General features: G+C 40.9%; 1 protein-coding gene across 1 annotated transcript in view; it reads left to right on the plus strand.

The window, feature by feature from the left end:
* The first annotated feature begins 6,255 nt into the window (after nucleotides 1-6,255).
* The window catches only part of DLGAP1 (DLG associated protein 1), a 971,529-nt gene continuing 950,260 nt past the window's right edge, over nucleotides 6,256-27,524 (plus strand). Inside the window, exon 1 of the mRNA XM_010353208.2 lies at nucleotides 6,256-6,560. The gene's annotated coding sequence lies outside the window, so the exon portion shown is untranslated. The remainder of the gene's footprint in view (nucleotides 6,561-27,524) is intronic.

A 27,524-nucleotide genomic window follows, 5' to 3' on the forward strand; every position in this document is an offset into this window, starting at 1 on the left:
GCCATGAATCCATATAGTGTAACAGGAAATGAAATAAATTTGAATGGAGGTGAAAGGCAAATAATGGTAAATTTAATGCAGACCCATTAAGTTTGAGATAACTGTGGACATTTCGAGAAGATTTATCTAGTGGGCCTTTGGATTTACAAATGTTAAACTGATCTTAAACTGATCTGAGAGGTCAAGGCTGAAGATAAGGATTTAGAAGTTATCACCATTTTAATGTTAATCAAAACCATAAGACTGGATAAGGATGCACTATTAATACAGAATAAATTTATGTCTTTCGCCTTTACCATTCAAAATGCGCTTTGAGGTCTTTCTTCTTTCACAACTGTGCTTCATTTTAAAATGCACGCATACTTTTGATAGCACATGTGAAAGTATCTCTCCAAAATTGACCTCATTGGTTTCGTTCTCAGCAAATTCACCTGGGCCACTCAACGTGGCTTTTATAGTGCGTGATGTTAATGCATGCTCTCTTTTTACAATAAATTCATGGCCATCAGATGATATCAATTTGACGTACATGGCCCCACGGCCTTCACAGCCACCACAGGTTTTCTCCTCTCCATCCATTTTGTTCTTAGGAAATTCTACTTTGCTTCCCCAGGAATTCTAGTAGTTGCTCACCAGTCCCGCAGTCATTGCAGCCAGGTCCCCGTGGACCGCCGCAACCCTTATTCCAGGGCTGCCCCGCACCACCCTCTATGCTCCATTTAATGGGGTTTTACCCGTCTGACAATTTTGTGGTCTCGAAGGAATGCCGCCATTTTGATGTCAATCTATTTCACACAAAGTTCTAAGTTTTCCTGGTGTCATAGTAACCCCATAGTCTCCATTAAATCCCTTCTTAAAATTTTTTAACATAGTTCCTAGCGGAGTGGGCTCACTTTGTGTCTGACCCATGTTTCCTACGAGACAAAACACTACGCTCACACCACACGCACACCACAAAACAAAGAACAGGTAAAAAGGGCGCACACACCTTTACAGTTTATATCAAACCAGAATCAGAGTATCCAGAAATCCGAGCCAGGTCCAAACCAAAACCAAAGTATCAAACAATTCAAGTCAAGTCAAAAACAAAAACCAAAGTGCCGGTACAGGCACACCGTGGGTGATCAGGCCACGCTTCCACTGAAATGGAGTGGGCAAGTTCCAAAGACTAGCCTTACCAAGTTTCAGATGTCCGGACTTAAAGTGCCTGTTCCTTCCTGGTGTTCAGCCACTGTGTTGATCCTCCGTGGGGGCCTGCTGTGCACTGCCCTGACGAGGCGTTTCACCGGGGCAATTGCCTACCCCAGAGCGCTCTCAGGATCCGCATCGCTCAAGCTTGCCAAAGTCCCCCACAGGGATGCTCTAAAGGGCAGGCATAAGCTGCCTAAGGGGCTGCCTCGACCGTCCACTAATCACCTCGCTTCCCGGTCAGGGAACCAATAGTTTGCTCCAAACTATTATCCAGACCCATAACCCCACTTGGGCTAATTGCCACCGGTTGCTCATGTTCCTCTTTAACGCAGATGAAAGGCGAGAGTGCTCCAAGCAGCAACCAAGTGGCTAGAGGAACATGTACCAGCTGATTACCAAAACCCCCAAGAGTGTGTAAGGATCCAGTTACCAGGAACCGACCCCCGGTGGGACCCAAATGAAAGAGAGAGTGTGCAAAGGCTGAACCGATACAGGGAAGCTCTCCTGGAAGGATTAAAGAGGGGAGCCCAAAAGGCCACAAATGTTAACAAGGTCTCTGAGGTCATTCAGGGAAAAGAAGAAAGTCCAGCACAATTCTAGGAGAGACTGTGTGAGGCCTATCCTATGTGTATTCCCTTTGATCCCCATAGCCCTGAAAATCAGCGCATGATTAACATGGCTTTAGTTAGTCAAAGCGCAGACGACGTTAGAAGAAAACTGCAGAAACAGGCTGGGTTTGCAGGGATGAATGCATCACAGTCCTTAGAAATAGCTAACCAGGTGTTCATAAACAGGGATGCAGTAAGCCGTAAGGAAAATCGCAAAGAGAATGAACGCCAGGCCCGGCGAAATGCCGACCTGTTGGCTGTTGCAATTAGAGGGGTCCCCCCAAAGAGGCAAGGGAAGGGCGGCCCCGGAAAAGAAACTTAAGGAAGCGAGTCTGCCGACACTCCCGGCAGAATAAAAAACCTCTTCCTTCTTTAATCCGGTGTCTGAGGAGTTTTGTCTGCGGCTTGTCCTGCTACAAGATGCTATCACTTTGACATACATGGCACCAGGGCCTTCACAGCCACCACAGGTTTTCTCCTCTCCATCCATTGTGTTCTTAGGAAATTCTACTTTGCTTCCCCAGGAATTCTAGTAGTTGCTCACCAGTCCCGCAGTCATTGCAGCCAGGTCCCCGTGGACCGCCGCAACCCTTATTCCAGGGCTGCCCCGCACCACCCTCTATGCTTCATTTTAATGGGATTTTACCTGACAATTTTGTGGTCTCGAAGGAATGCCACCATTTTGATGTAACTAGAGAATCGGAAACTCTTGGATAGGAACCCTATCTGTCCCTGGTTTCCAATTTCCTGTTCTCACCAACATGTTTGCTAACTTAACCAGCTTTGAGTTAGCTTCTCCAAAAGTAGGTATACTTTTCTGTGCTTCTTCTATAGTAACGACTACCATGCCACCCACTACCAATAGGGTGCTTTTGAAAGCGTGCTCTCAAGGGCTGGGTAAGTTGTCTGTACTAGTTTCCTGTGGCTGCTGATACAAATTACTACAGACTTGATGGCTTAAAACAACACAAATGTTTTAATCTTATAGCTCTGGAGGTCAGTCTAAAACCAGTTTAACTGGGCTAAAATCAAGATTTTAGCAGACCAGTGTTCCATTTGGAAGACTCTAGAGGAGAATCCTTTTCTTACTTTTTCTAGTTTCCAGAGACCACCTATATTCTTCTGTTGATGACCCCCTTCCTCCATCTTCAAAGTGCCTGATTTCAGTCTCTGTTTCCATCATTCCATCTTTTTCTACTGCCTTTGACTTTCTTGACTGCTTCCTATAAGTACCTTATGTTTACAATTGGGCCAGCTGGGGTAACCCGGAAACCAAGGGTAACCTTCCCACTTCAAGATCCTTTATTATATCTGCAAAGTTCCTTTTGCCAGGTAAGGTACCAATCACTGGTTTCAAGTATTAGAACTCGGACATCTTTTCATGACCATTATTCAGTGATCAAATTAGCACAGCTGACACGCTCTGGCTTGCAGTAGTGCTTACAGGTGCTATGAGAATACAAATAAGGTAACCAGCCATAGGATATTTAAACAACATTTTAAAATCTCTTAACTAAAAACAAGCATATGAATAACAACAGTGAAAAGAAGTGCTATCAGTTTTTCTCAGATAATAGCTTTTGTTTTCGAGTAACTATAAGAATTAGAATATAAATTTCATAGCCAAAGTACCAGACATTTATCATTTAAAAAAAATCTCCACATCAAATCCTCCTTATTCATCACTCCCTGATTTATTTTGAGGAATCACCTGTCTTCAATTATGTATTCTTGTAGAAGTGTCATAAATCCAGGTGCCCGCCCTCCATCCTAAAAGTCAAGAAACCAAATGTTTCTTCTTTTTGTCCTGTATAAATAGCCAGGGAGTCAGTGCCTCTATGAAGTTTGGCCAAGCAAATAAATACTCAGCCCTGTGATTTTGAATCTTGATTCAGTAATGGAAGGTGAGAAAAATCTGGCATTTGCTCAAGTTGACTGTGCAGCACCGAACCAAACTGCTGTCTTTCCTGCTTCCTAACCCATCGGTATTGCCTCAAATCCTGCCTGTTTCCAAGACTGCTTTCCAGTCCTGTCTTTAATTCTGGAAGCTTTCAATATTTTTCTAATAAATTATTTTCACTTAAGTTAGCCAAATTTGGTTTCTGTCACCTACAGTCAGAAAACCCTAACAATAGTAGTGTTACGTCGATATTATTGTTGCTGGGTTAAATCTACCATAACAATTTTGTAAGAAAATTGATTTTCCACTTGAAGTAATTTTATTCACTGAATTCATCTGATTTGAGTTAGGGCTTGACAATTATACTGCCCTTATTTATGCGATGTCATTGGAAAAATCTATGGGTTAAATGTGGATAGACACCAGGAATAAGCTCTAGTATTCCATAGTACAGTAGGGAAACTATATAGTTTAATTTATTGTATATTTCAAAACAGCTAGAAGAGAAGAATTCCTGCCAACATGAAGAAAAGATAAATGTTTGAGGTGAGGGATATCCCAATTACCCTGATTTGATCATTATGTATTGTATATATGTATCAAATTATTGCATATACCTGCAAAATATGTGCAACTATGATTTATCAATTTAAAAATTAGAAAAGAAAATCTATTAATTAAACATATTTACAGATCTGGAAAGGCAAATTTTCCAAATTATGAGGGCTATTATCACATATCAGTATTTTGCCTTTTCAGGGAATCCGATTTGAAGTGTCGCTATAATTCTTTTTTTTTTTTTTTTTTTTTTTTGAGACAGAGTCTCGCTCTGTCACCCAGGCTGGAGTGCAGTGGTGTGATCTCGGCTCACTGCAATCTCCGCCTCCCAGGTTCAAGTGATTCTCCTGTCTTAGCCTCCACAGTAGCTGGGATTACAGGTGTCCATTACCAACCCAGCTAATTTTTGAATTTTTAGTAGAGACAGGTTTTCACCATGTTGTCCAGGCTGGTCTTGAACTCCTGACCTCAAGTGATCCACGTGCCTCGGCCTCCCAAAGTGCTGGGGTTAGAGGTATGAGTCACCGAGCCAGGCCCCTATAGTAATTCTTGAATTGGGGGAGAATATCTTTTAGATCATTGTTAAAGCGTTGGTGCTCATGGTATTACAATGCTGAGAATTTACCTCCATTTAGTGGTTTCAGTTAATTGTTATTTTCTTTAATGGAAAATCACTCAGTGAAATTGCAGGAAAGAGGTTATTTATCTGAGTCATATTTTTATGAAAACTGTTTTTCACTTCCTTGCATTTTTAGGAGTGTTGTCTTTAAAAGGATATTCTGTTAATATTTATAATTAGACATCACACAAAACAGATGCTAAATCTTATGCTATAACTTCTGGATAAAATTACATAAAGATTATATACTTTTTGTCATAATGTTCCCTCAGGGAGCTGTAGAACAAAGGGCATTCTCCATGAAGATGCCATTTCTTTTTTGAATAAAAGGAAATAAGACAGTGATTAACCACGATTATTTTAACTATTGTAACGTTCGCAATTAAGTGGGCAGTGCAGGAGCTCAATAAATACTTAACTGATTTACTTTTTTCTCTCCTTGACCCACATCGCAATTCACCCACTCACGCCACCATCCCTATTCTGATTTTGAAACCAAATGGATTGTCCGTTTTCAGTTTGTGGAAGCGTGATGTTCAGCCTGTATGGAAGGGCCTGGCTTCCAAGTGTACCTGGGGTGGATCTTGGGGAGTTCACCGAGGGCACAGGTCAGCAGATGAGATTCGTTTCGCTTTTTGAATTACCTCTTGGCCAGTACCAAGATGAACTGGTGGAATATATATTGTGTCATCCAACCCGGGAAAGTTGGTGTGGAGGTGAGGAAACAGTTCTGAGGGATAACAGTTTGAAAGTAGCGGCGCTGGGTACGAACATGGGTCCCTGCGAGTCTGAGACTTTCTATTGCCCCATCTCCTTGCTAACGATTACTTCTTCAAAAATTCTCCTAGGGACCCTGAGGAGGGACGGCAGAGGTCAGCAAACCTTCTGCCCGCCAACTTGATTTCGTGCGATACAAAGTGTCATGAGTTCTACTTTCCTCCCTTAAAAAGACAAGATTAGGAACAACGGCTGGCAAGAGAGGAGGAGAAAGCTTAATTCTCCAACGATGCTGCGCAAAGGAACCAATGGGTCACGCCCACTCGCGGGTGGCCGCCTCTCTGTTCCACCCCGGGGATGCTGGGCTTTCCCCTCGGTCCGGGGTGAGCGCACTTCCCACCCGGACACTGAGCGCGCAGCACGCGCAGGCTCGCGGGGCGTTCCGGGAGGTGCCGGCGCCTCCTCGCGGCCTGGGCGCAGGTGCCTGGGCTGGGGCTGGGGCCGGAGCCGGCGGTCGCGCCGCGCAGTAGTAGCTTGGGCGGGTGTGAGCGGCTGGCTCCGGGCCGCGGCCGCCGCCCGCCCGCCGGCTCCGGTGGTTGGGCGGAGGAAGCGCGGGACTCCTCCTCCCCACCGTATTAACATGCACCCAGGGGCGGGTGACCAGCCCAGCTTTGCCGCCCCAGCCCGCCGCGTCCTGGCGCTCAGCCTCCGCTCCAGAGGCGAGCGCTGCGCTTCGGGCGCCGCAATCTCGAGGACACGGCCTCGCGGACACCTTCCGCCCCGGGGAATCGGCAGCACCGGCGGCGCGAGCGGCTGCAGCCGCCTCGGCTCCTGTCTCGAGTTCTTTCCGTCACCTCGCTGAGAGCCAGTCCCGGTCGCGGGGACATCTCTCTCGTCCTTCCTCCGAGGCTCGTGGGACCAACGGACGGACGCAGCCAGCGAGGACCGGACTGCGGGACGCGGCCAGGTAACGCCGGGCTGCGCCGCGGGGCTGAGGCGTGCGCAGCGGCGGCGGCGGCGGCGGCGGTCGCGGCGCTCTGGGTGGCTCCTGGCTGCTGCTTGCCGCGTGGTCGCCGCTTTCCTCGCCCGCGGAGGGGCTGCAGGCTGGGCTCCCCGGGCCGCCGGCTCGAGAGTCCGCGCTCCCTACCCTTCCAGCCGCCCGGGGTGCACTCTCGGGCCTTCCGGGTAACCCGGGATCTCGGGGGCGAGCGCGTTCTCTCCGGCCGTGCGGTCCTCGCGGCTCCCCACGGGGACCCAGGCAGGGGAAGGATTTATAATTGCGACAGGGTCCCGGAAGGGGGAGGGGAGGAGAACACCGGTCCCCTGTCCCCGTCATGTCCACCGGTCAAATTCACACCCTCACCCCACCCCGGATTCACCTTGCAGGGGAGGAGGGGGTTGCTCCCCGCAGGGAATTTCTCGGCAGGCTCCTGGGTGGTTTGCAAAGCAAGTTGTTGCACTTGCTTTTTGGGTGACATTTTGGCATTGTGGAAAAGGACCAACTCCCCCGTGCGTTTGTAAGAGAAAGCCAAAGAAACAGACACAAAGAGAGGCAGAGAGAGGGAGAGAGAAAGAGAGAAATGGGGTCCAAGGAGGAGGTCACTGGAGAGTCGCCCCCTGCCCGCGGCCGAGGCCAGTTCCCGGAGAAACGCGGGGCAGGCGGGGAGACCCTACATTCAGCGAATTGAATGCACCGGGTTGGAACCAAGGCTAAACAGGGACCTCTCCTCGAGGCTGGGCGAGATAACAAATTGCACTTTCATTGAGGGGCGGCTGCAGCTGCGAGAGGCACCTTCGGAGGGCCTGCCGCGATGAAGACCCTGCATTCAGGACTTGGGCTGCTGCGCTCTTTGCGGAAGACGCGCTGTCCCCGCCTCGCTGGGTGGCACCGGGAGGCCGTGGGAAGGGGTGGCCCGGCTCGGCTGCTGGCGCCGGAGACACTGGGTGCCTGTGTCCGAGTGCCGCGCTCGCCCGCGGTTGCAGGGGTTGCCTCCAGCCCGACCGTAGCGCTGCGGAATTTTCTGCTAGAGAAGGGGAGGATGTGCGGAGGGGAAGGGGTTGAAGGTAGCCAGGCGGCAAGGAGTGGGACGCGGGGTGGGAGACGTTACGTCTTTTGTGGCTCCAGGCGAGACTCTTCACTCCTTACTCCTGACACAGTGAGGCTGACTCCCGGTCGTGGGAGGTGAATGCTCCCTGCCTCCTTCCATAACACGTGAAGTTAGGGAATTACGAGGAAAGACATATAATAAAAGTACCAATTAAAGACAGATCTTTAGCTTTTATGGTCTTCGTGAATGGCTTCGTAGAAGGTGAGGATAGATCAGTCTAAGACGTAGACACTGAGATGAGAAATGCTTAGAACTAGGAAAGCGATTTTAGGACCTGAGGCAAACATCCTGCAAATTGTTTTTTACCCTGAAAGAGCTGTTCTAAAAGGAACAGCCTTTTGACTGTTATTTATAGCGCAATTTCAGTTCAGGAAGCGACCTTCTATTGGCCTAGGTCACTTTGCATATAAAGCAATACTTTTTATTCCTTGAATAAAACTTGAATGGAAATGACATGGAGGCAAGGAATTTTACAAGTATCCTAATTTATCTCATGCCAGAAGAATAAAGTTTTCTTTAAATGTTTAAAAGAAACTCAAGCCTATAAAGAAATAATATGTCTATGCAAAATGCATGATTTTAAAAAATTTAAGTTATAAAAGCTACCCTTGGTTCAGAAAATTCATACTCTGGCATGAAACAAGAAAGTTCATAGAAATCAGGTGTCAATAGCCCTGTTCTTAATTTCCTTTGGATTTGGTACTTAAAGTTGTTTCAGTGGTTAGTGCCTTGAAATATCCCTAGTTCCAGATCTAAAATTCTGTGAATTTAAAAAAAATTAATTTACTTAAGAGAAAATGTTAGTTACCTTGTGGGAGTAAAGAAGAATGTAATTGCATACAAAGATATTTTTTACTTTATAGCTATCTATTTCTCTCTGTATTTCATTCTAAGATTAGTTTGCAAATATAATAGTTTATCTCAAACATTACAGGCAACATAAATATGGACAAAATGAATGGGTTAACATTCTTTTAAATATGTCAAGATAAATTTCTGACAAAGCTTCTTAAATATCACACAAGCAATTGTGCTTTGAGGAAATAATGAGTATATGAGATTTCCCTAGGAGGGAATTTTCATGGTTTAGCATCTTTAATTTCTCCATCAACATAAACGTTGTTCTGCCAGGACTAAAAACTCAATAAAAGCGTATTAGTGATTAGTGAAAGCAAATGGAGACAAGACCTTCCTTCCAAAATATTGTGTAACCCATATAGAGAAATAGCCTAAAACTAATTGTAGTGTTCTACTTTTTAAATCCTTCTAAGCTTAAGTGTCCTATTCAACCCAATTTGGGAATAGAAACTGCATGCACTTTGAGTTAACTCTATTAAATATGTGTGCCTTTGTTCCATATAGCCATTTAGATTGATTTTTTAAAATATAAAATTAAAACTTGGAGGAGGGGAACTTGTTTTACAGTGTACTCATTTTAGTGAATATGAGCAATATTCACTAATATGCAGCAAAGTAATAGTTTACAGCTTAATTGAGATGAATACCATATTATTTGAATATCAACTCTTTTAGAAACAAAGAATTCAGTGTTTTGATTTTGATCTTATTTCAAATTCAGAAATAATAGTAAAATGGTATCTAATGTGTATTTCTATAGTGAAATTTCTTGATCAATTCAAATTCATGTTACCTTCATGATCATTCCCACAAATTGTTCCACTGTTTATCAGAGGAGAGGGAATTGTTTTCCTCTTAGGAAACATCCAATTAAAATCTACTTTTATGTAGATTTCATCTCTATAGAAATCACACTTCTCTTTTCTTAAATTAAGAAAACGATACAATTGTAGGTTCTTTTGTTCCTTTTCTCTTTTTCCATTGGTAATTATATTTCCCCTGCTACAGGAACACCATTGAAATAAGACTAAAAAGTCTCTTGAAAAACCTAAACACGTTTCCCCAATCCTCACTTCTCATATTTATAATCTATGCCTATGTCTGTGGTGTGCTGGTCTTTTTGTACACTTTTTTATTTTAAAGAACAGCTATCACAAAAAGATGCTTTACTAGCATTGTAGAAAAATCTTTATGTTGCTGTTGAAACAAACACTTGAATGTTTCAAAAACATCTCATGTCTTGAGCTGTTTTATTTCCTAAGATCCTAAGTGCTACTAGTTCTCTATTTTCAGAGAGTAATGACTACAGTGTCCCTCAAAAGATGTTTTTCCTTTTTTTAAAATTTTAATCATGAGAATTTGTAGCTTGATTCTTGTTACTGCCCAATGAAGGTGACTTTCTCTAGTTGTGTTGTCTATCAGGAACTGCCAAAGATGTTCCTAGGAAGATCTAAAACGTTGCATTGCCACAGAGGAGGAGTTAGAAATAGTCTTCTGACATTCATTTTAATCTATTAGACACCCACAGATAATCGATTGCATGAGATACCAGGTAGCAGTTCTTTTGCTTCTAAGATATATCTATTTAGCTTATATGATACTGTATACTGTATATTTGCTACACCTTTCCCTGTAACCCTGCAAAGCACACACCTACAGAGCAAAACATGTGATTGAGAACGAGAAAAAATGGGGTGTGACTATAAGGCAGTTAAAAAGGTGAATGACATCCCTTTGAGGTCTTCTGTTCTTTAGTCTGATTGTACAGAGGTTGGTATTGTATAGGAGATGTGTTGACCCAACCCATTTCCCATCGTTCTGTCTAGTAAACGGTAGGGTTTACTAGGCAGATAGCTGTTGTATAAGTGATAAACAGGGTTATCTTCATCCATTATTGACTTAAGATTTTTCCTGGTTGCTTTATTATTTTCTCCCTCCTGTAGGGGTTAATGATTACTAACAAGTAACATCCCACTTAGGAAAACCAGCTCATGCAAGAGGAAGCCCTAAGGATCTATATCCACAGATTTTTGACTCAGATCCTTGAACTTTTTCTTCAATAGACAATCAGCATAGCTGGGATGTGATTGTCCCATTGGATGTCTAATTGTGAACTAGATATCAATGTTCTGAATATTTTATGAAGATGTAAACCACCTTCCTCCCTCTCCCTAGGATTTGCCAGAAACCAAACTCTTCATTTTCATATTAACTTATCATGGTTTGCTCGTCTGTGGCCATTGACAATTTCTCTATCTTCTCTCAGTGCTTTCTTGTCAGATTTGTAAGCAACAGCACAACAGCAAACCACAAAGTGTGTGATTTGGAACTGCTTACTCTTGCCAGGTTTTCTTAGTATTCAGCAGAGGTGGTCTTGCTGAAGCCATGGATAAGCATTTGGATGAGGAGACATTGTGCTGTGACTTGCTTATCTCCCTAGCCTTGCATCTGAATCTCTGCACTAGGAGGGCTCAGATACATATAAATGGCTCCCTCAGGCAGCTTGTGGGAAGGTCTCTCTGGGCACATTTCCAGCTTTGCTGCTTTACTCTGGTGACACGGTTTTAGCTAATTTGAAAACATCTGCGAGAGTAACTTGCTGTTTTAATTCTACTACTGGAGAGTATTTATGAGTATGTGATAGGAGACTGGCACTAACCCTCATTCTAACCTCATGATTATATCCTTTCCCTGGATACCCCTTCTTTCTTGGTTTCAATTTCAGTAGAAACCAGTGTGAAGTCTATTTCTGGACTGCAAATTTCCCTGCTAGATATCACTAAGATTTCTTTACAAAACACATGCTGCAGTTTCAGAGGAAAATGGCATTTTGATCTTGTCTCAGACTTTGCAAACAACTATTCTTTGATATGATTCATCATACTATACTAGCAAAAAGACAAGGCACATTCACTCCCTTCAAAGCTGTTTTCGTGTAGGCATTAACCCAGAAGGCAAAGTCACCTTTTCATCCTTTCAAATGAGGATGTGCTTTCCATTTAGAGTTTGGGAGGGTCAGCAGGGGAATCTTTAAGTGGTAGTGCATTTGGAAGTCTTTCCTGTGAATCCTCCCTAGGAAGTTCAGATAAGACTCATTTGATTCTAGAGCTTCAGTGGAGCAGGCTAAGAAATCTTTCCCCCTCTTCTTGGAATGCTGTTTCTTTCATTGTTCCCTCTTTCCTAGACGTCAGCTGAAAAGTCATTTAATCGGGGAAGCTCTCCAGGTGAATGCTGTTATAGCACTTTATTCCTTTTTCATGGTCCTTTTACGGTCAATAATGATGTGTTGACTTGTGAGTGTTAGATTGCTTTCCCGACTGAACTGTGCATTCCATGAGATCCAGAACTAAATATAGAGTGTTCACCAAATATCACTGATGCCTAGCACAGCACCTGGCACTTAATAAATGGTGGGTAAACATTGGTTGAGTGAATGAATGAACAAGTGAATGCACATCTGTATTCTTAGTGTATAAGGGCCATAACTCGGAGGATGGTGTCACATAGCTTTTGCATGGCACTCCTTTGCAATGTCAGATGCTGTGTTCTTTGGTCCTAAGTTTACTCTGTTAATACCTGGTAAACACTGGGCTGATCCCAGCCTGAACATAATGTGATGGGCTACGCAGTGCTACATTTCCCAACTAGGCAACATGCAGTCTGCTGGCAAGCAGAGGTAAGGTTTTGACATAAAATAAGGATTTCGAAAAAGAAGGAAACAAAAAATAAACTCCTGTTCCCTCTTCCTCCTCCTTCTTATTCAAAATTAACATATTAGTAGATTAATTGCCTTACTTTATTCCAACCCTTTAAGGCTTAGCATAAACTTCTTTCCTAACCCTCACCTCTTACATTGAGTACTCCTTTCTGTGCCTCCACTGAGTCTGATACATATTGATAACTTAGTTTCATTTTCCATTTGCTGTGTATATGCCTGTCTCCCTCTAGGAGATCAGAAGCTCAAGGGAGACCAGAGACAGTGGCCCCTATATGGTTTGTAAGTGGAAGAAAGCAAAAGTTCACCGAACACTCAAAGAAGAAATCAGATCACAGGGATGAGGGGGAAAGTGTCCTGGGAAGCAGAGAAGCAGCTACAACTGCCTTTCTTGCTTGAGGCTGATCTCTATGTAGGTAGGTAGATGTGGAGTGGCTCTCACAGGGGAGACTGGAATCTAACATCTTTACTGATGTGGAATCACAGCCTTCTAGGTATTTTCATGAATTTTTTATACTAGTTTTGTTTCTGGCGAGACATGTAGTGTATTCTGTTCTACTATCTGCTTCTGAACTACTCGAATGGTGTAGTGAGGTGGGCCAGCCTTGGGGATACGCTAACCTTCCATGTGGCACCCTGCTATAGATACCACATCTACTGTTCAGCTTTGAATGGCCTGTGAGGAATGGTGAGATGGAACGTCAGCATGAACCATGTTTTTATAAACTATGGTGCACAATAATTTCTCTAGATTAGCATGTGTTTTACAGATAATTTAAAACACTGCTTTGATGGTATGAATCCTAAGGGATCTTGATGATAGGTGTCAGGTATTTTGGTATGTACATATCCAGCCTTTCCAAGTATGGGCAAACAAAAAATATTTGTAACATCTCCTGGGTACTCATTACTGTGGAGAATATAGAAATGCAAGACCTAGTTCAACTCCTTGGGCAACTTGAAATGTAACAAAAAGAATAAGATTAAAATGTAGGAAATAATTAGTAATAGTGGGTTACAGAATGAAACTGGTGCTCAAATGTACTTATTTTGGGCTTTTCTGTAGGAATAGGGGCTCAACAGAGAATGAGATCATTGTGGAATGCTTCCGAAAGGGAAGATCTGAAGCTAGATCTTCATGGATTGGTAAGACTTACATAGGAGGAAGGACCGGCTTTCAGATAGAGAAAACATTTGCACAGACATGGAGGTGCAAATGAACTTGGCATGTTCCTGGTCCAGAAAATGGTTCTCTCCTCCAGTTCCTCCACTTTAATTAGACCTGCAGATGAATTTGATTGAGAGGGTCATTAATGGCTATACAAGAATGTTTAGATATGATAGGAACCACTGACAGATTCTGAATAGGCAGTGACAGGAAGAAGTGGCCTCTTGGACTGATAGGAGAGATGAGTCTAACACCAGGCTGGGACAGACAGAAGCATGAAGAGGCTGTTTTAGTGAGACTTACATTGGGAATCAAGTCCAGGGAAGTAGAAAATGGGAATAAGTATTTTGAAAAGTTTTCAAGCAATGTTTGACTCTTTCCTTTCTCGTTTACTCTGTAATGGTGTCACACGTTCTTTTTAATTCTTTATTATTCATTAAAAATTCCTGTGAAATATTTCAGTGACACCAAACAATTAAATAATATTATAAACTCCTTTGTGTCCACCACCCAGATGGTGAAATAAATCATTGCACACACTGTTGAGACTTCAGTGTACTCTTCATGTCTTCCCTCAGAGGGACTTTGCCCACTGAGCTTTGTGTCTGTTATTCTCACGCATGCACTTCCTTATTCTTTGCTATGTATGTATGTATGTGTACCTGAGCAATTAGTCTTGTTTTGCTGTTTTTAGACTATAAGTAGTAACAATACTCTTTGTAGTCTTCTTTACCTTACTGTAATTGTTCAGTATTTTGTTGACATGTAGATCCGATTTATCCATTTTTACTGATACATGATATTCCCTTGTAGAACTGTATCATGATGAAGGTATCAATCTTTGTTTTTGGACATTTAAGATGTTTCCAAATAAGACTGCTGTGAACATTCATGTGTACATCTCCTTGTGCTAACGAAGGGGACTCTGATTAGGGTGTCTCCTAAGGAGGGGGATTGCAGTAGGGTAATATTTGTATCTTCACATCTAGCAGGTAATGCAGATTACCAAAATTGGTTGTACCTATTTATGATCCCAACAGCAATCTATAGGAACACCTTTTGTTTTATATCCTTGTCAACACTTGGTGATACATTTTATTTTTGGCCAGTCTTATGGATATGAAATGATGTCTCATTTTAGTTTTAATTTGTTGTTCCATGTCTCCCGGTAATATTGATGATTTATTCCCTCTATTAATATTCTAGTTGCTGTGGATTCCTTATTCATACATGTTCCCCACTCTCCTACTTCTTTTTGTTAAACTCATTGATTTGTAAGAGCTATTTATATATTCTGGATACCAGACTTTTGTTCTGTAATATGTGTTTCAGTTATCTTCACCCAGTTGGTGGCTTGTCTTCTCATTTTTATGATGTCTCTGGGTGAAAAGATTGTGTTTAAATTTTAAAATAGTTGCTTTTTAAATTATCTTTGTGGTACCAATAAGGTGTTTGAGAAACATTTTCTAATTCTGAAATGATAAAGATACTATCATTTAGTTCTTCAAGACTTTTATATCCATAGTTATTTTATCAAGCCTTTAATTACATTCAAAATTTAGGCAAAACACCCATCTCCTCTTAGTCTTAATTTCTTATTCATTACAGTAGAGTGCAAGGTGGTTGTACTGTATGAGTTCTGCTGCTGCTGCTGCTTGACTTAAGGACTTCATCATTTTATGCCTGGAATACATAGCAGCCTCTTAATGGGACTTCTAGAATCTGATTAAACTCATGTCAAAATGTACTTTTCTAAAATGCTCTTCAAGTCATCGTGAAACTCCTCAAACTCTGTCCTGGAACCCCCCATAAGAGGAACAGTCCCATTTGCTAGTATTCCCCTGCCTACTCCAGATCCGAGTATGCCTAGAACTTGGTTGGCCTTCAGATGTGTCAGTGGGACAAGTGTATGAAGGCACAATTGGCTCTTATCATTGCTTAGCCTCATTTCCTAATGATCTCTTGCATCAGCCTCCAACATGACCACTCCCATTTGTCAGGGCTCTGCTATTCCAGCCATTTTTCCTCTTTGTTTATTTTCATGTACTCAAGTTCCGTCTACTTGATGAATTGTTAACAGTGGATGCTCCCAGAGACTAGGACAAGGAACCTCAGGGGTTTTCTTTCCCTTTCTGTCCTTCTATCTAGTTGATTGTTTTACCAGGAGCAAGGATTTCTTTTAAAATAATTGTTTTAAAGCCCTTTGTAGCCTTCAAGGCCCAGCCAAATCTCACCTCTCACAGCACACATTTTATGACTACTCAGCTGAGGGTAAACTCTTCTCTGAATTCCAGTTGCATTTATCTGGATTACTTACTTCATTATAATATTCACATTTTTAACATTTTATGTGAATATTCTGATACTTTAAGCTCCTTTAAGTTGTGAATTAGCTCATGTTTTTTGCATGTCTCATAGGCCTGTGCCCAGTAGCTAGCAGAGTGACTTTTCAAGGGGTAGCAGATGCTTTCTTGATGAATGGTAATTAGTTATTAGAGAGGGAATAGGGTGAATAGAGATTTGGAGTGTAAAGATATTGGGAATAGTGACATTACTGGAACATCTAAGTGCTTGGAATAGGAAACTGATTTGTAGTAATTGAGCTATATTTTGGTTATATTGATTTTTGAGATGATATTGGACATAGCCCATAAGCAACTTGGAAAATATTAAACCCAAATTTATGAAATGATACCATTTGAGGTGCTAATTAAGGAGTTACCTGTTGGAAGATAGTCAACAGATTCATGATACTAGTAGTCGTTTCTGTGTTCCAGATAGGAAGTGTTACCGCCTTCACAAAATAGATTCTACTATCGTGATTCATCTAACTAGCTAGACGACTTTGGACAAATTAATTTTACTGAGTCCAGTTTTCTCATCTGAAAAATGAGAATAATTTGCCTTACATATGAAAGTTTTTGAAAGGCTTAAATGAGTCACCTTATGTGAAGTATCTAGTTCAAAGTTGGGTTCATAGTGAGCAATTAGTAAGTGCTATTAACCATACTGTATATTTTTTTCTGCAAAAACCAATCTGCCAACCATCTTTTACATCAAAGTACTACCAAGTAAAAAATTTAAAATTTACTTGTCTAGTCATGATATATTTTTCTTCTCCTGCTGAAAAATCCCTGTCTTATTATTTCATGTTCCTTTATCATTCATTTGATGACACTGACAGCAACTTGCTGAACAAGTTTAAGAATAGCTGATATTTACTGAGCAACCTGGTCTTTGTACTCATGCAGGATACAGCTCTCAGTATTACATTGCATGTAGGCTCTATGTACTCTTCCTATAGCGAATAGAGGCTCATAGTCCCTCAGCCCAGTCCTGCCTGATATGGCACCATATGCTGTTAGGAGATTACAAAAGAAATCAAAATCATGACTCTCTCCCCAAGGAAGATTAAATTGTGTTGATGAGAAGATATTCTCATGAAGCAATTCAGTGCATCTATAGCAGCATTCAAAATGTAAGTTTTAATTTATTCTGCTCAGAATACATATTTCTTAAGGTGAGGTGGAATATAGGAAAAAAATATGAAGACAGAACACAGAAAAGCAGTCATGCCTTGATCCTTAAAGAGGAGCATCTCCCTCATGGTCACAGTGGGCTCTAAGTTAGCTGCACACCGGCAGGTGGAGCACACCTGTCTTCCAATTACATTCACCTTCTCTGCCATCTGGGGCTTATCTTCTGCCTCTCTATTGTGTGTGTTTAGTTAACCCAGTTTCTTTCCTTAGAAAAAGGATCAGTAGCTGAGCACATGTGCAAAACATAACTTGATTGATTAGGTGGGAACATTCCACTGGTTTAACTAAGAGAAAGATTTCTGGGCAGTTATATCCAGGTTATTTGGATTTTGTAGTTTTCTTAATCTGTTACAGTAACACGTATTTCACATCTTTGTGGTTTAGGTTTAAAACCTAGAATAAAAAACAAAAAGCTTTTTCTCGTATCTTTATTTTCTCATGGATCCCTTTTGGGTAGACATATTGACATATCTAAAGTGACTTGAGTTGCTCCAAAGAGAGCTGATAAGCACATATTTAATACAATTTAAATATTGGCAATACCAACTTACAGATAGGTTGTGTTCCAGAGGTGTATTTGTAAGCTGAATGTGTTTGGACACTGAATAGTATTTTCCCATGGAAATTGTGCTACACGGCAGTGACTGGCTTCTAACTTAATGACTTCTAGAGTCTTTTGACCCATTTTCTACAAACCAAATAGTATTACTCTAATGAAAACCATGTTTAGGACCCTCTGTTTATGAAAAAAATGAATTCTAAATTTTAACCAGGAACACATGCCACCCCTTCTGCTGCAGAAATAGAACTCCCTGGCTCTGCCAATGGTTGGTGCTAGATGATGCTGGGCCATCAGCAGCTCCTACTGCACGGGTGTGCTTTGATCCAGGAACAGAACCGGTGAGGGGATGTAGGAGCAAACAGAGCTTATTCATGGCCAGTAATAATTGCTAAATAGCTACATTTATGTAAACTTCCCTTTATTTGACTACTGGAACAAAGGAAGGGAAGGATAGTTCAGTTGTCTTTATGTTCAGTTATCCTTATGTTCTGCATTGAGAACCAAGATATGTAGACTATTTATAAATCAGATTTCAGTAAGTTAGGAGTTACAGGCAGAAATATATTCTTTTCAACTTTGGCAGTTTTTGCCAAACTTTTCTATGTATTTCACATTCTGAAGATGTTCACTATTGGAGAATGGCCATTATCAATTCATTCATTCATTCCTTCACTTACTTGTTCAACCAAAACCAATTTATTGAATGACTACTATGTGTCAGGCACTATTCTACGTGCTTTGAGTTCAGCCCCGAGCAAGAACATCAACAAAAGACAAAGGCGTGCCCTTGTGGAACCATGGAGTCTATGTTCTGATGGGAGAAAACAGAGATAATAAACATAGTGCATTTCTTTTAGAGTGTTAGAAAGGAATAACAGCTATAAACAAAAATCGAACCGGATTAGGAGGATTGGATTACTGTGTTCTGATAGATTCCTGGTATATGAGGACTTTAGCTTTTTTTTCTTTTTAAATTCAGACCTTCAGCAGAGATGTTCTAGCTTTAGGTTTTGAAAAGAGGTGTGAAGCTACTTTTACCACTTTCTCATTCTTTTGTTCTTTCTGTTTTAATAGTAGTCAATATATCTAGTCTATATATCTAGTAGTCTACACATCTGTGTAGCCCCAGGTAATCTACTCCATTGCATTATAGATACCTGTTTCTGTATTTTGAGCTCCCATTAGGTTATTAATTGTAGCAGAGGGCGTATTTTCTACAAACTTGTATTTCTGTAATAATGATGCTAGTAGTAATAAATAATAGTGAGTATATTTTATTGAGTGCTTAGTATGCACTAAGCACATTATGTAAGTAATCTCATTTTATGCTCTTGCCCATCCTATGTAGAAAGTGATATCAGGGCTGGGCAAAGTGGCTCACGCCTGTAATCCCAGCACTTTGGGAGGCCGAGGCGGGTAGATCATGAGGTCAGGAGTTCGAGACCAGCCTGGCCAATATGGTGAAACCCTCTTGAGCTGAGATCCGGCAGCTGCACTCCAGCTTGGGCGACAGAGCGAGACTCTGTCTCAAAAAAAAAAAAAAAATATAATAATAAATATCTGGGCATGGTGGCATGCACCTGTAATCCCAGCTACTTGGGAAGCTGAGGCAAAAGAATTGCTTGAACCTAGGAAACGGAGATTGCAGTGAGCCAAGATTGCACCACTGCATTCCAGCCTGGGCAACAGAGTGAGACTCTGTCTCAAACAAAGAAAAGGAAAAAAGAAGTGATATCATGCTTTACAGAATATATTCTCAGACCACAGACCTACAGTGGGTGGAGCTGATAATTGAACCAAGGTCTGTTAGCACTAGACTCGATATTCTGTTGATGCCTAACCCAGTGCCTGACAATTGGTTGGCATTCCAGAAACGTAGAATGAATTGGAAATCAAATAAACTGTTGTATTGCAGAATTTATAACTGTCAGAAATGTATCTCTAGTAGTGTGCAAGATATACCCTCCTCTAGTTTTATTTCCCTTCACAGCCTAACTGGCGCAGAAGGTGGTTATTTGGAAATTCTTGAAGTGTCACTTCTCTTACTTTTTCCTTAATTTTTTCCTACTGTTTCCATACGTCTCACATGTGGAGATGCAGTAGAAATAAAATTGCTTCTGCTAAAATCACAACCTTTTAGTCTGAAGGCAAAGCTACTTTGTCCTAGAATGCCTGCGGTATTACGAAATCACCATGTGTCCTTTTACTTTTGAGTTTTACCATGATTTTTACTAGTGCCTGCTTCAGTGAGTTCTTCCAGGATGCAGGCTACTTCGATGACATCTTAAACAAAGGGGATAAAAATTGTCTTTGACTTACCTTCCTTTTTCCACCTTTCTCTTCCCACTTGTCAGAGAAATTTTGCATGACAGAGGTGAATCTCTGTGGAATCTTCTAGGGGTGTGACCATCTGCTTGCCCTGGAGAGAATCAGTCTCCTCTTTCCAAGAAACGATCTGTCACTGCTAGAGAAACCTCAGCTCCCTGCTGCCCATTGAGTAATCTATTTGAAAGCATAAATGAATACATACCTCAAAGAGAAAGAAGCACAAACACAGATGAGGTGTGCAATAAGGACACAATTTAGAAAACACAGTGAACAAACCTGGCTTTGGTGCCGCTCAGACAAGAACTTTAATAGCAAGGGGTAAAGAAAGATGTTAGAATATCCTTGTAAAATATACCTGAAAGAAAGTTCTCATTGCCTCTTATAATTCTTTGCATTTTAGGCCGATGAAAGTAAAACCTTCAGTCTATTTAAGTAGACATTGGTAAATCAACATTGTTGTACCCTTAGCTCAAAGCAAGATAATTCAGTCAGTCCACTGGAGTATTAATTAACTCCAGTCCACTGGAGTCAGTAATACTGGAGTATTACTATGTTTTTGGTTTTAACTTTAATTGTTCAAGAAAGAGGCACATTAAATATGTAAGCATGCCTGCCTTATGTCAGTAAATATTGGTTGAGGATATTTGGTTCATGTAAACTAACAAAAGCTGAAATGAAGATAGACACATGTAAAGCTGATTGAACAGCGAGTATCCTTTATAATGTCCTAGCTGTCACACAGATGACACATTTTAGAAGTGAAATGGCTTGTATTTTTCTTCTCGTGTTTCTATATAGGTTATTTCTGGCACTTTTGTTTGGTTCTGAATTACCTTATGTTCTTGACCTCCCCCCAAATTTGAATGTTTAATTGACTTAGGAAGGATATAAACTTAGTGAAAGTTCTAGACAGATACCAGTAAAAGTAATGTACCGATAGTAAAGTATTAATTAGTCAAAGATAGGAAATAGATGGCCAAAGGTTTAACCACTATTAAATTCACAAATGTCCCATACTGAAAATCAAATTCAATTTATTTATATTGGACATAAAAAATTAATTTTTATATACATGTATTGAATGTGAGTCAAAATATTCTATTAGTCATTCCATAATTGAAATTGAGTACCCCACATCACAATCATATAAGATGTAGTGGTAAGTAATATTTTCTAAAATATTGTATTCCATCTGCCTGGAATTTTGGTCCCTTGTAACTCCCCAGTCCTCTTGACATAAATGATTCTTTCTTATTACTGGCACTTTTTTTCTCTCTTTTTATTCTTTATTTTATTTTATTTTTTGAGACGGAGTCTCGCTCTGTCACCCAGGCTGGAGTGCAGTGGCGCAATCTCGGCTCACTGCAAGCTCTGCCTCCTGGGTTCACGCCATTCTCCTGCCTCAGCCTCCTGAGTAGCTGGGACTACAAGCACCTGCCACCATGCCTGGCTAATTTTTTGTATTTTTAGTAGAGCTACGAGGTTTCACCATGTTAGCCAGGATGGTCTCGATCTCCTGACTTCGTGATCCGCCCGCCTTGGTCTCCCAAAGTGCTGGGATTACAGGCGTGAGCCACTGCGCCCAGCCATATTTTTCTTTTTTAAAAATTTTTTACAGACACAGTCTCACTCCATCTCCCAGGCTGGAATGCAGTGATGTGATCATGGCTCACCATAACCTTGAACTGTTTTCCTCAAGCAATCCTCCTGCCTCAGCCTCCTGAGTAGTTTGGAACTACAGGCATGTACCACCATGCCTGGCTAATTTATTTTTATTTTTTGTGGAGACAAGGTCATACTATGTTGCCCAGGCTGGTCTTGAACTCCTGGCCTCTAGCAATCCTCCTGCCTTGACCTGCCAAAATGCTAGGATTACAGGCATGAGCCACCGCACCCAGTGTAATGCTGCTCTTGATCACCCTTTGTAAAGGAATTCAACCTGTCCCCATTATCTCTTTAGCATAGAACTTCTTAATATTTGTCTAAAGAATGGATATGAGATAACAAAGCTCAGGGGTTTAATTTCTTGCTTATAATAACAGCTAGGCATGTTTTAACTTAAATTTTAAAATAATTATTTGTTGAAGAAGCTGGATTTAAAGGTTTGAAGTGTGAGTTCTACAAATATATCATCTCCTGAAAAGGGCTTGGAACTTACTAATAGAAACGGCAAAATCCCCATGACAGGGAACTCATGGACAAGTGAGAAAGGATGGGTAGGATTCAACCCAGGGGGGCAGCAGGATGCTGAGAGGCCACGGGGTGCTGTGGTGGGCCTGAGCAGTTGACACACCTCACTTAGCAGGTCACTCTTTCCTTTGGGGTGGGGACCAGTCGTGTCAAAGGAACATCAAGGCAGGAAGGAGGCATTCGGTGAATTGTAGCCAGTTTGCACAAAGCTCCTCCTCTTCCTAACATGACATTGCTAGCAATAGTGTTTTATGGCATATAATGTGCTCCTCCCTCAGGGCCTCAGTTTACCTGTACATCCGTTGACGGGGTGATCATGTGATTTTGTGCTTCCTTTAAAACACTAATATTCTTTGAACTATAGTTTCCCATGAGAGAGGTGTTTCATGGAGATTTCAGCAATATATGAAATAAAACTGGAGTTGAATGACTTTATACATGTTATGTCTGTGATGATGAGCAAGCTAGGAATCAGGTAAATTTCAAAATGCTGGGAAGCCTGTCAAGGAGGCTTGAGTGTGTTTTTGTAACCTACATTAAGGAGTAAGTGTAACAAATGAAACTGAAGATAAACTGCGTTTCTCAGGGGGACTAGGAATATGCTCTTGGGGAGGGTGGTTAATGAAAGTAATGAAGATATGAATGGGAATACGGGAGTGGGGCTGGGGTACATGATGAAACTCTAGGAGGGTGCATGAGAGATTTAAACAATTGCTTGCAGTTGAAAAATGTGGGCATATGAGATGAGATTTTTTTTTTTTTTTTCTGAGATGGAGTCTTGCTCTGTAGCCCAGGCTGGAGTGCAGTGGCGTCATCTTGGCTCACTGCAAGCTCCGCCCCCTTGGTTCATGCCATTCTCCTGCCTCAGCCTCCCAAGTAGCTGGGACTACAGGCGCCCGCCACCACGCCCGGCTAGTTTTTTGTATTTTTAGTAGAGACGGAGTTTCACCGCGTTAGCCAGGATTGTCTCAATCTCTTGACCTCGTGATCCACCCGCCTTGGCCTCCCAAAGTGCTAGGATTACAGACGTGAGCCACCGCACCCGGCCGAGATTTCTAAGAAGGATCTGTAGAAGTTTTTAATACAAACTTGTCATATGCCTGGCATTTGTCATATGCCAGGTATAAATCTGCAATAAAATTTGCATTATTCTTCAAATTCCTGGAATCAGTTTTTTAAAAATCTATTAGCTGACAGAATCAATCATCAAGTAATCTGATATATATGTAAGATACATATGAGATATATAAGATATATATGAGTTATATGAGGTATATATAAGGTACGTATGAGATATATATGAGACATATAAGATATATATACAAGATATATATGAGATATGTGATATATACATGTGAGATATATATGATATATATAAGAATGAATAAATAAAGGTTAGGTATACTTGTGAGCATCAGTGGACTGAAATGTGGCATAGCCAAATGATTTTTCAAAAAGTTAAAACAATGTAGGACCTATCAGATGATAACATCCGTCTAGTACTTCAAAACATTTATTGATTCTTTATTCGCCATGCACTGTTTGATCCTGGGTCATGGAAGGACCAGTATGTAAGCAAAATTTGGCAATATGTCCTAATAAGTATACAAGTGACACCACTGGGCCCCAGGAGAGACATTATATAAATCTTCCAAAGCTCTGTGGAGGCCCTAAAGTTTTTCTCATGTGTACAGTCCATTTTTGATGACAAAATTAGCCCTAGTGTAAAGAATAAATGCCTTTTCTATGTTAATTCCTATTTCTCTACCTTAACGTAACTTCCAACTATTTTAAGTGGACAATTCAAAGATTATAAGAAGCAAGTAGAAATGCCAGTTTTGCATATAATCTTTTAAACCATATTTACTAAGTAAGTTAATTCCTGTATATATTAATACTCTTTGTATGTTAATTCCTTTTCTACCTTAACATAACCTCCAACTATATTAAGTGGACAATTCAGAGATTATAAGAAGCAAGTAGAAATGCCAGGTTTGCATATAATCTTTTAAACCATATTTACTATACAAGAGAAAGATTAGTAAACAAAACCAAGATTATACCAGCATAATGTACAGTCAGCCTTCTGCATCCATGGTTTCTGCATCCATAGATTCAGCCATCCACAAATGGAAATATTCAAAAACAAATTTGCATCTGTACTGAACACATACAAACTTTTTTTCTTGTCATCATTCCCTAAACAATGCAGTATAACAACCATTTAGATAGCATTTACGTTGTATTGGGTATTGTAATTAGCCTGGAGATGATTTAAAGTATAAGTTATATGCAGATACCATACCATTTTATACCAGAGACTTGGGCATCCTCGAGTTTTGGTATCTCCAGGAGGTCCTAGAACCAATCCCTTATGGATATTGAGGGACAACTGTATTTCATTCATTATTGTTAATTGATCAATTATTTAACAATTCCGAAAAATGCAAAAAAGATCAGAACATCATGCCTGCATTCAGGTGTTCCACTTGGCTAGTATGTTGCGAGGCACTTGATTATTTTTCTTATCTCTAAAGTTGCATTAAAAATCTTTGTCAATGTTTCAGTCAGGCAATATTCTTCATAAAATTTCAGAGATGAATCAACCCATCTGTTCCTGGAGTGCTGTCATTCCTCAGAAACTTTATTGGATTTTCCTCGTGGCTGCTTTATTGTTGTTTTGGGAAAATTGTTTTTCTTCTAAGTCCTGGCAGCCATGGATGGAGAAAACCAAAGTCTTCCTTCTAGTGTTAGAGAATTCTTCTTTGTTTCTTCAAGGTAAATTAAACCTTCTAGGAAAATGTATAAATCATCAGTGATATTACCCAAATACTTTATTGGCATAAATAGGATTTTGTTTGAGTCTAGCTTAGCAGGAGCTATAAGTAATGTGTCTTTGATAAGCATAATCACTGTTAAACACCTATGAAAAATATTAACCCATAGGTTTCGAGAGAAAAGGTGGTTTACCTTCAGAAAGATGTCTTGCTGAATCCGAGAAAGAATTTACCCATCAACATTTAACATCAGTTCTATATGTATCAATAATCTGAACTTCAGCTGTGTATTGAATCATCTAGAGAACTTTAAAAAAGTGTAGATCTCAGACCCCTTTCTAGACCACCTCAATCTCCATCTCTAGAGTGTGCTCAGGCATGAATGTGTTTACAAAGCACATTTTAGTGTCCATTTAGGGACACTGTGATTTTAGTGTCCATTTAGGGATAAGAACCAATGACTAATGTGGTTCTCAAAGTATGTGGGTTCTGGACCAGCAACATCACATCACCTGGAAATTTGTTTGAAATGCGTATTCTCAGGTCCCAGTTTAGAAATACTGAATCAGAAACTCCAGGGGTGGAGGCCCAGAAATAGAGTTTTAACAAGGCTTCAGGTGATTAAGACATGCACTAAAGTTTCAGAACCACTGGCTTTTAGGTTCCTGTCTCCAGACAGGCACTTACATTTATACATCTTTGCCTGCTGGTCCCAGGAAATCATGGTTTGGAATTGGTTCTTTGCATGAGAGAGAAAAAAAAAAAAAAGAGGAAGAAGGAAGAAGAAACAACATAAAAGATCACTGCCTAAAGCAAAAAATCGTTACCTGTATCTCCCTAACATGATCTGCTTTCCAGATCGCTTCCCTGGATATTTTCTAACCTTCCCTACCTTTGAAACTGTTTCTCTGAGCTTCTAACTTTCTCCTTACCAGCAAAACCATCTTGCATATTTTGAGCTTCTTCACTGATAGTTCTCATCACTTTCCCTGTGGTCTGTTGTCCTTTAACCACCTACTTGTCTAATTTGTGACACCCGTGTGCGCATCTGCTTAGGTTTGAGTCTCTGAGTCCGCCTCAGTTCTCTGTTCATTTACAGCCTGTTGTCTCTTTCCAGGTCCCATCCAACTCCTAGGTGTGTGACATGCTAATAACCTGGCTTTGAGTGTTTTGCAGTTTAAACTTTTCATATGTTGGAAGAGGGAAGCGAAAGAAAGAATTCAAAAGTTGGGCAACTTTTTATCTCTCCAGAATTACATTTTTGCAGAGTGGTTTTATGACTGTGATTAAAGAGTTATGAGTTTGTAGAACATCTGGAGCAATTGCATTCAAATATACCAAAACTCTTTGCAAAGTTAAATTATGGATGCAGCTAAATCATGGTGATTTTACACCAGTGCCCTCCCTCCATCGGTGCGGAGATTGAGGTACAACTGAATGCTGCTGCCTCCTTTGTTACCATTTTCATTTTCTATTTCTGTTTCCCCCTCTTCCTCCTTCTGTATTGTTTTCTGCGATTCTAGGAATTGCCTTACTTGACTACTCTTCGTTTTCTTTTCGTCTTTCCATAATACCTTTCCATTACTCAGAATTCAATGTCAGTATTTTTATCTTGACTATATTTTCTGTTTCATGTACATTATCCTTGTAGTTGCTCAAGCAAGAAACTTAAAAGGCAGCTTACCCTTTTACTTCTTTGTATCAATCCATCAGATTTTACTGACTAACTGCCTACCTTTCTCTCAAATAAGCTTCTTGTCCACAGCTCAGGATTCTCTGGTACTTGATAACTGCGTTGTCTCTTTTCCCTGCAAATCCAGGAGCCTCCTTACTCCTCATTCCATGTTCAGTTTTATCCTCCTCCAAACTGTTCTCTGAAGTTAAATTATATAAATCATTTTGAAAGGTTTAATTTTGCTAAGTTCCCAAATTAAATCATTTCATGTCTAGACCTCCATGACCTATCAGATGAAGTTTCAAGTTTGTAGTATGCCATTTAAAGTCTGTTGTGACCTGGTCAAGTATAATTTTCCAGCCTTAACTCTTAATACGCCTCTACATCATGAAGTTTTATGCTTCAGTCCGCGTTGTTTGCCATTTTCCTAAATAGCACCGTGTTTTATGATGTTTCTCTCTCTGTCTTGTCGCTCTTGTGTCCTTTCCTTGGGACATCCTTACTTCCTTTTCTGCATGGCGGACCTCTAAACGTTGTTCAAGAACAGCTTGAGGGCTCCTACAGTTTCCCTGAGAAGATTTACGTACCACCTTCTCCGGGTTCCAGCAATATCTCATGGGTACTCCTTACAACATATTGCAACATTTTGCCACCATGCTGATCTCTCTGTGACTCAGTTGAGAAGAACCAGCCTCTGGCAGGACCAGCAGAGGAAGCATTCCTCCTCCAGAGGAGTTGAGAGTTAGGAACACAAGAAGGTAATGCTAGAACCAACAGGAAATATGTGAGACTCACAGTGTACAAACTAGGTGCTGGCAGCCTTGCAGAACAAGGGAAGAAAGAGAGTAACGTGCAGGCTGTTTTTAGAATTTGAGCAGATTCAAGGAGAACCAGTGTTTAGGGAAGAAAGTTCAGAAAACAGAGGGTAGAGGCTAAAAAATAAGGCAAGAGGAAGGAGACGTTAGTGTATCAGTTATCTTTTTGTTGCATAACCAATCACTTAACCAATCA

The sequence above is a fragment of the Rhinopithecus roxellana genome, chromosome 21 (genome assembly GCF_007565055.1).
Source record: "Rhinopithecus roxellana isolate Shanxi Qingling chromosome 21, ASM756505v1, whole genome shotgun sequence".
Lineage (NCBI taxonomy): Eukaryota > Metazoa > Chordata > Mammalia > Primates > Cercopithecidae > Rhinopithecus > Rhinopithecus roxellana.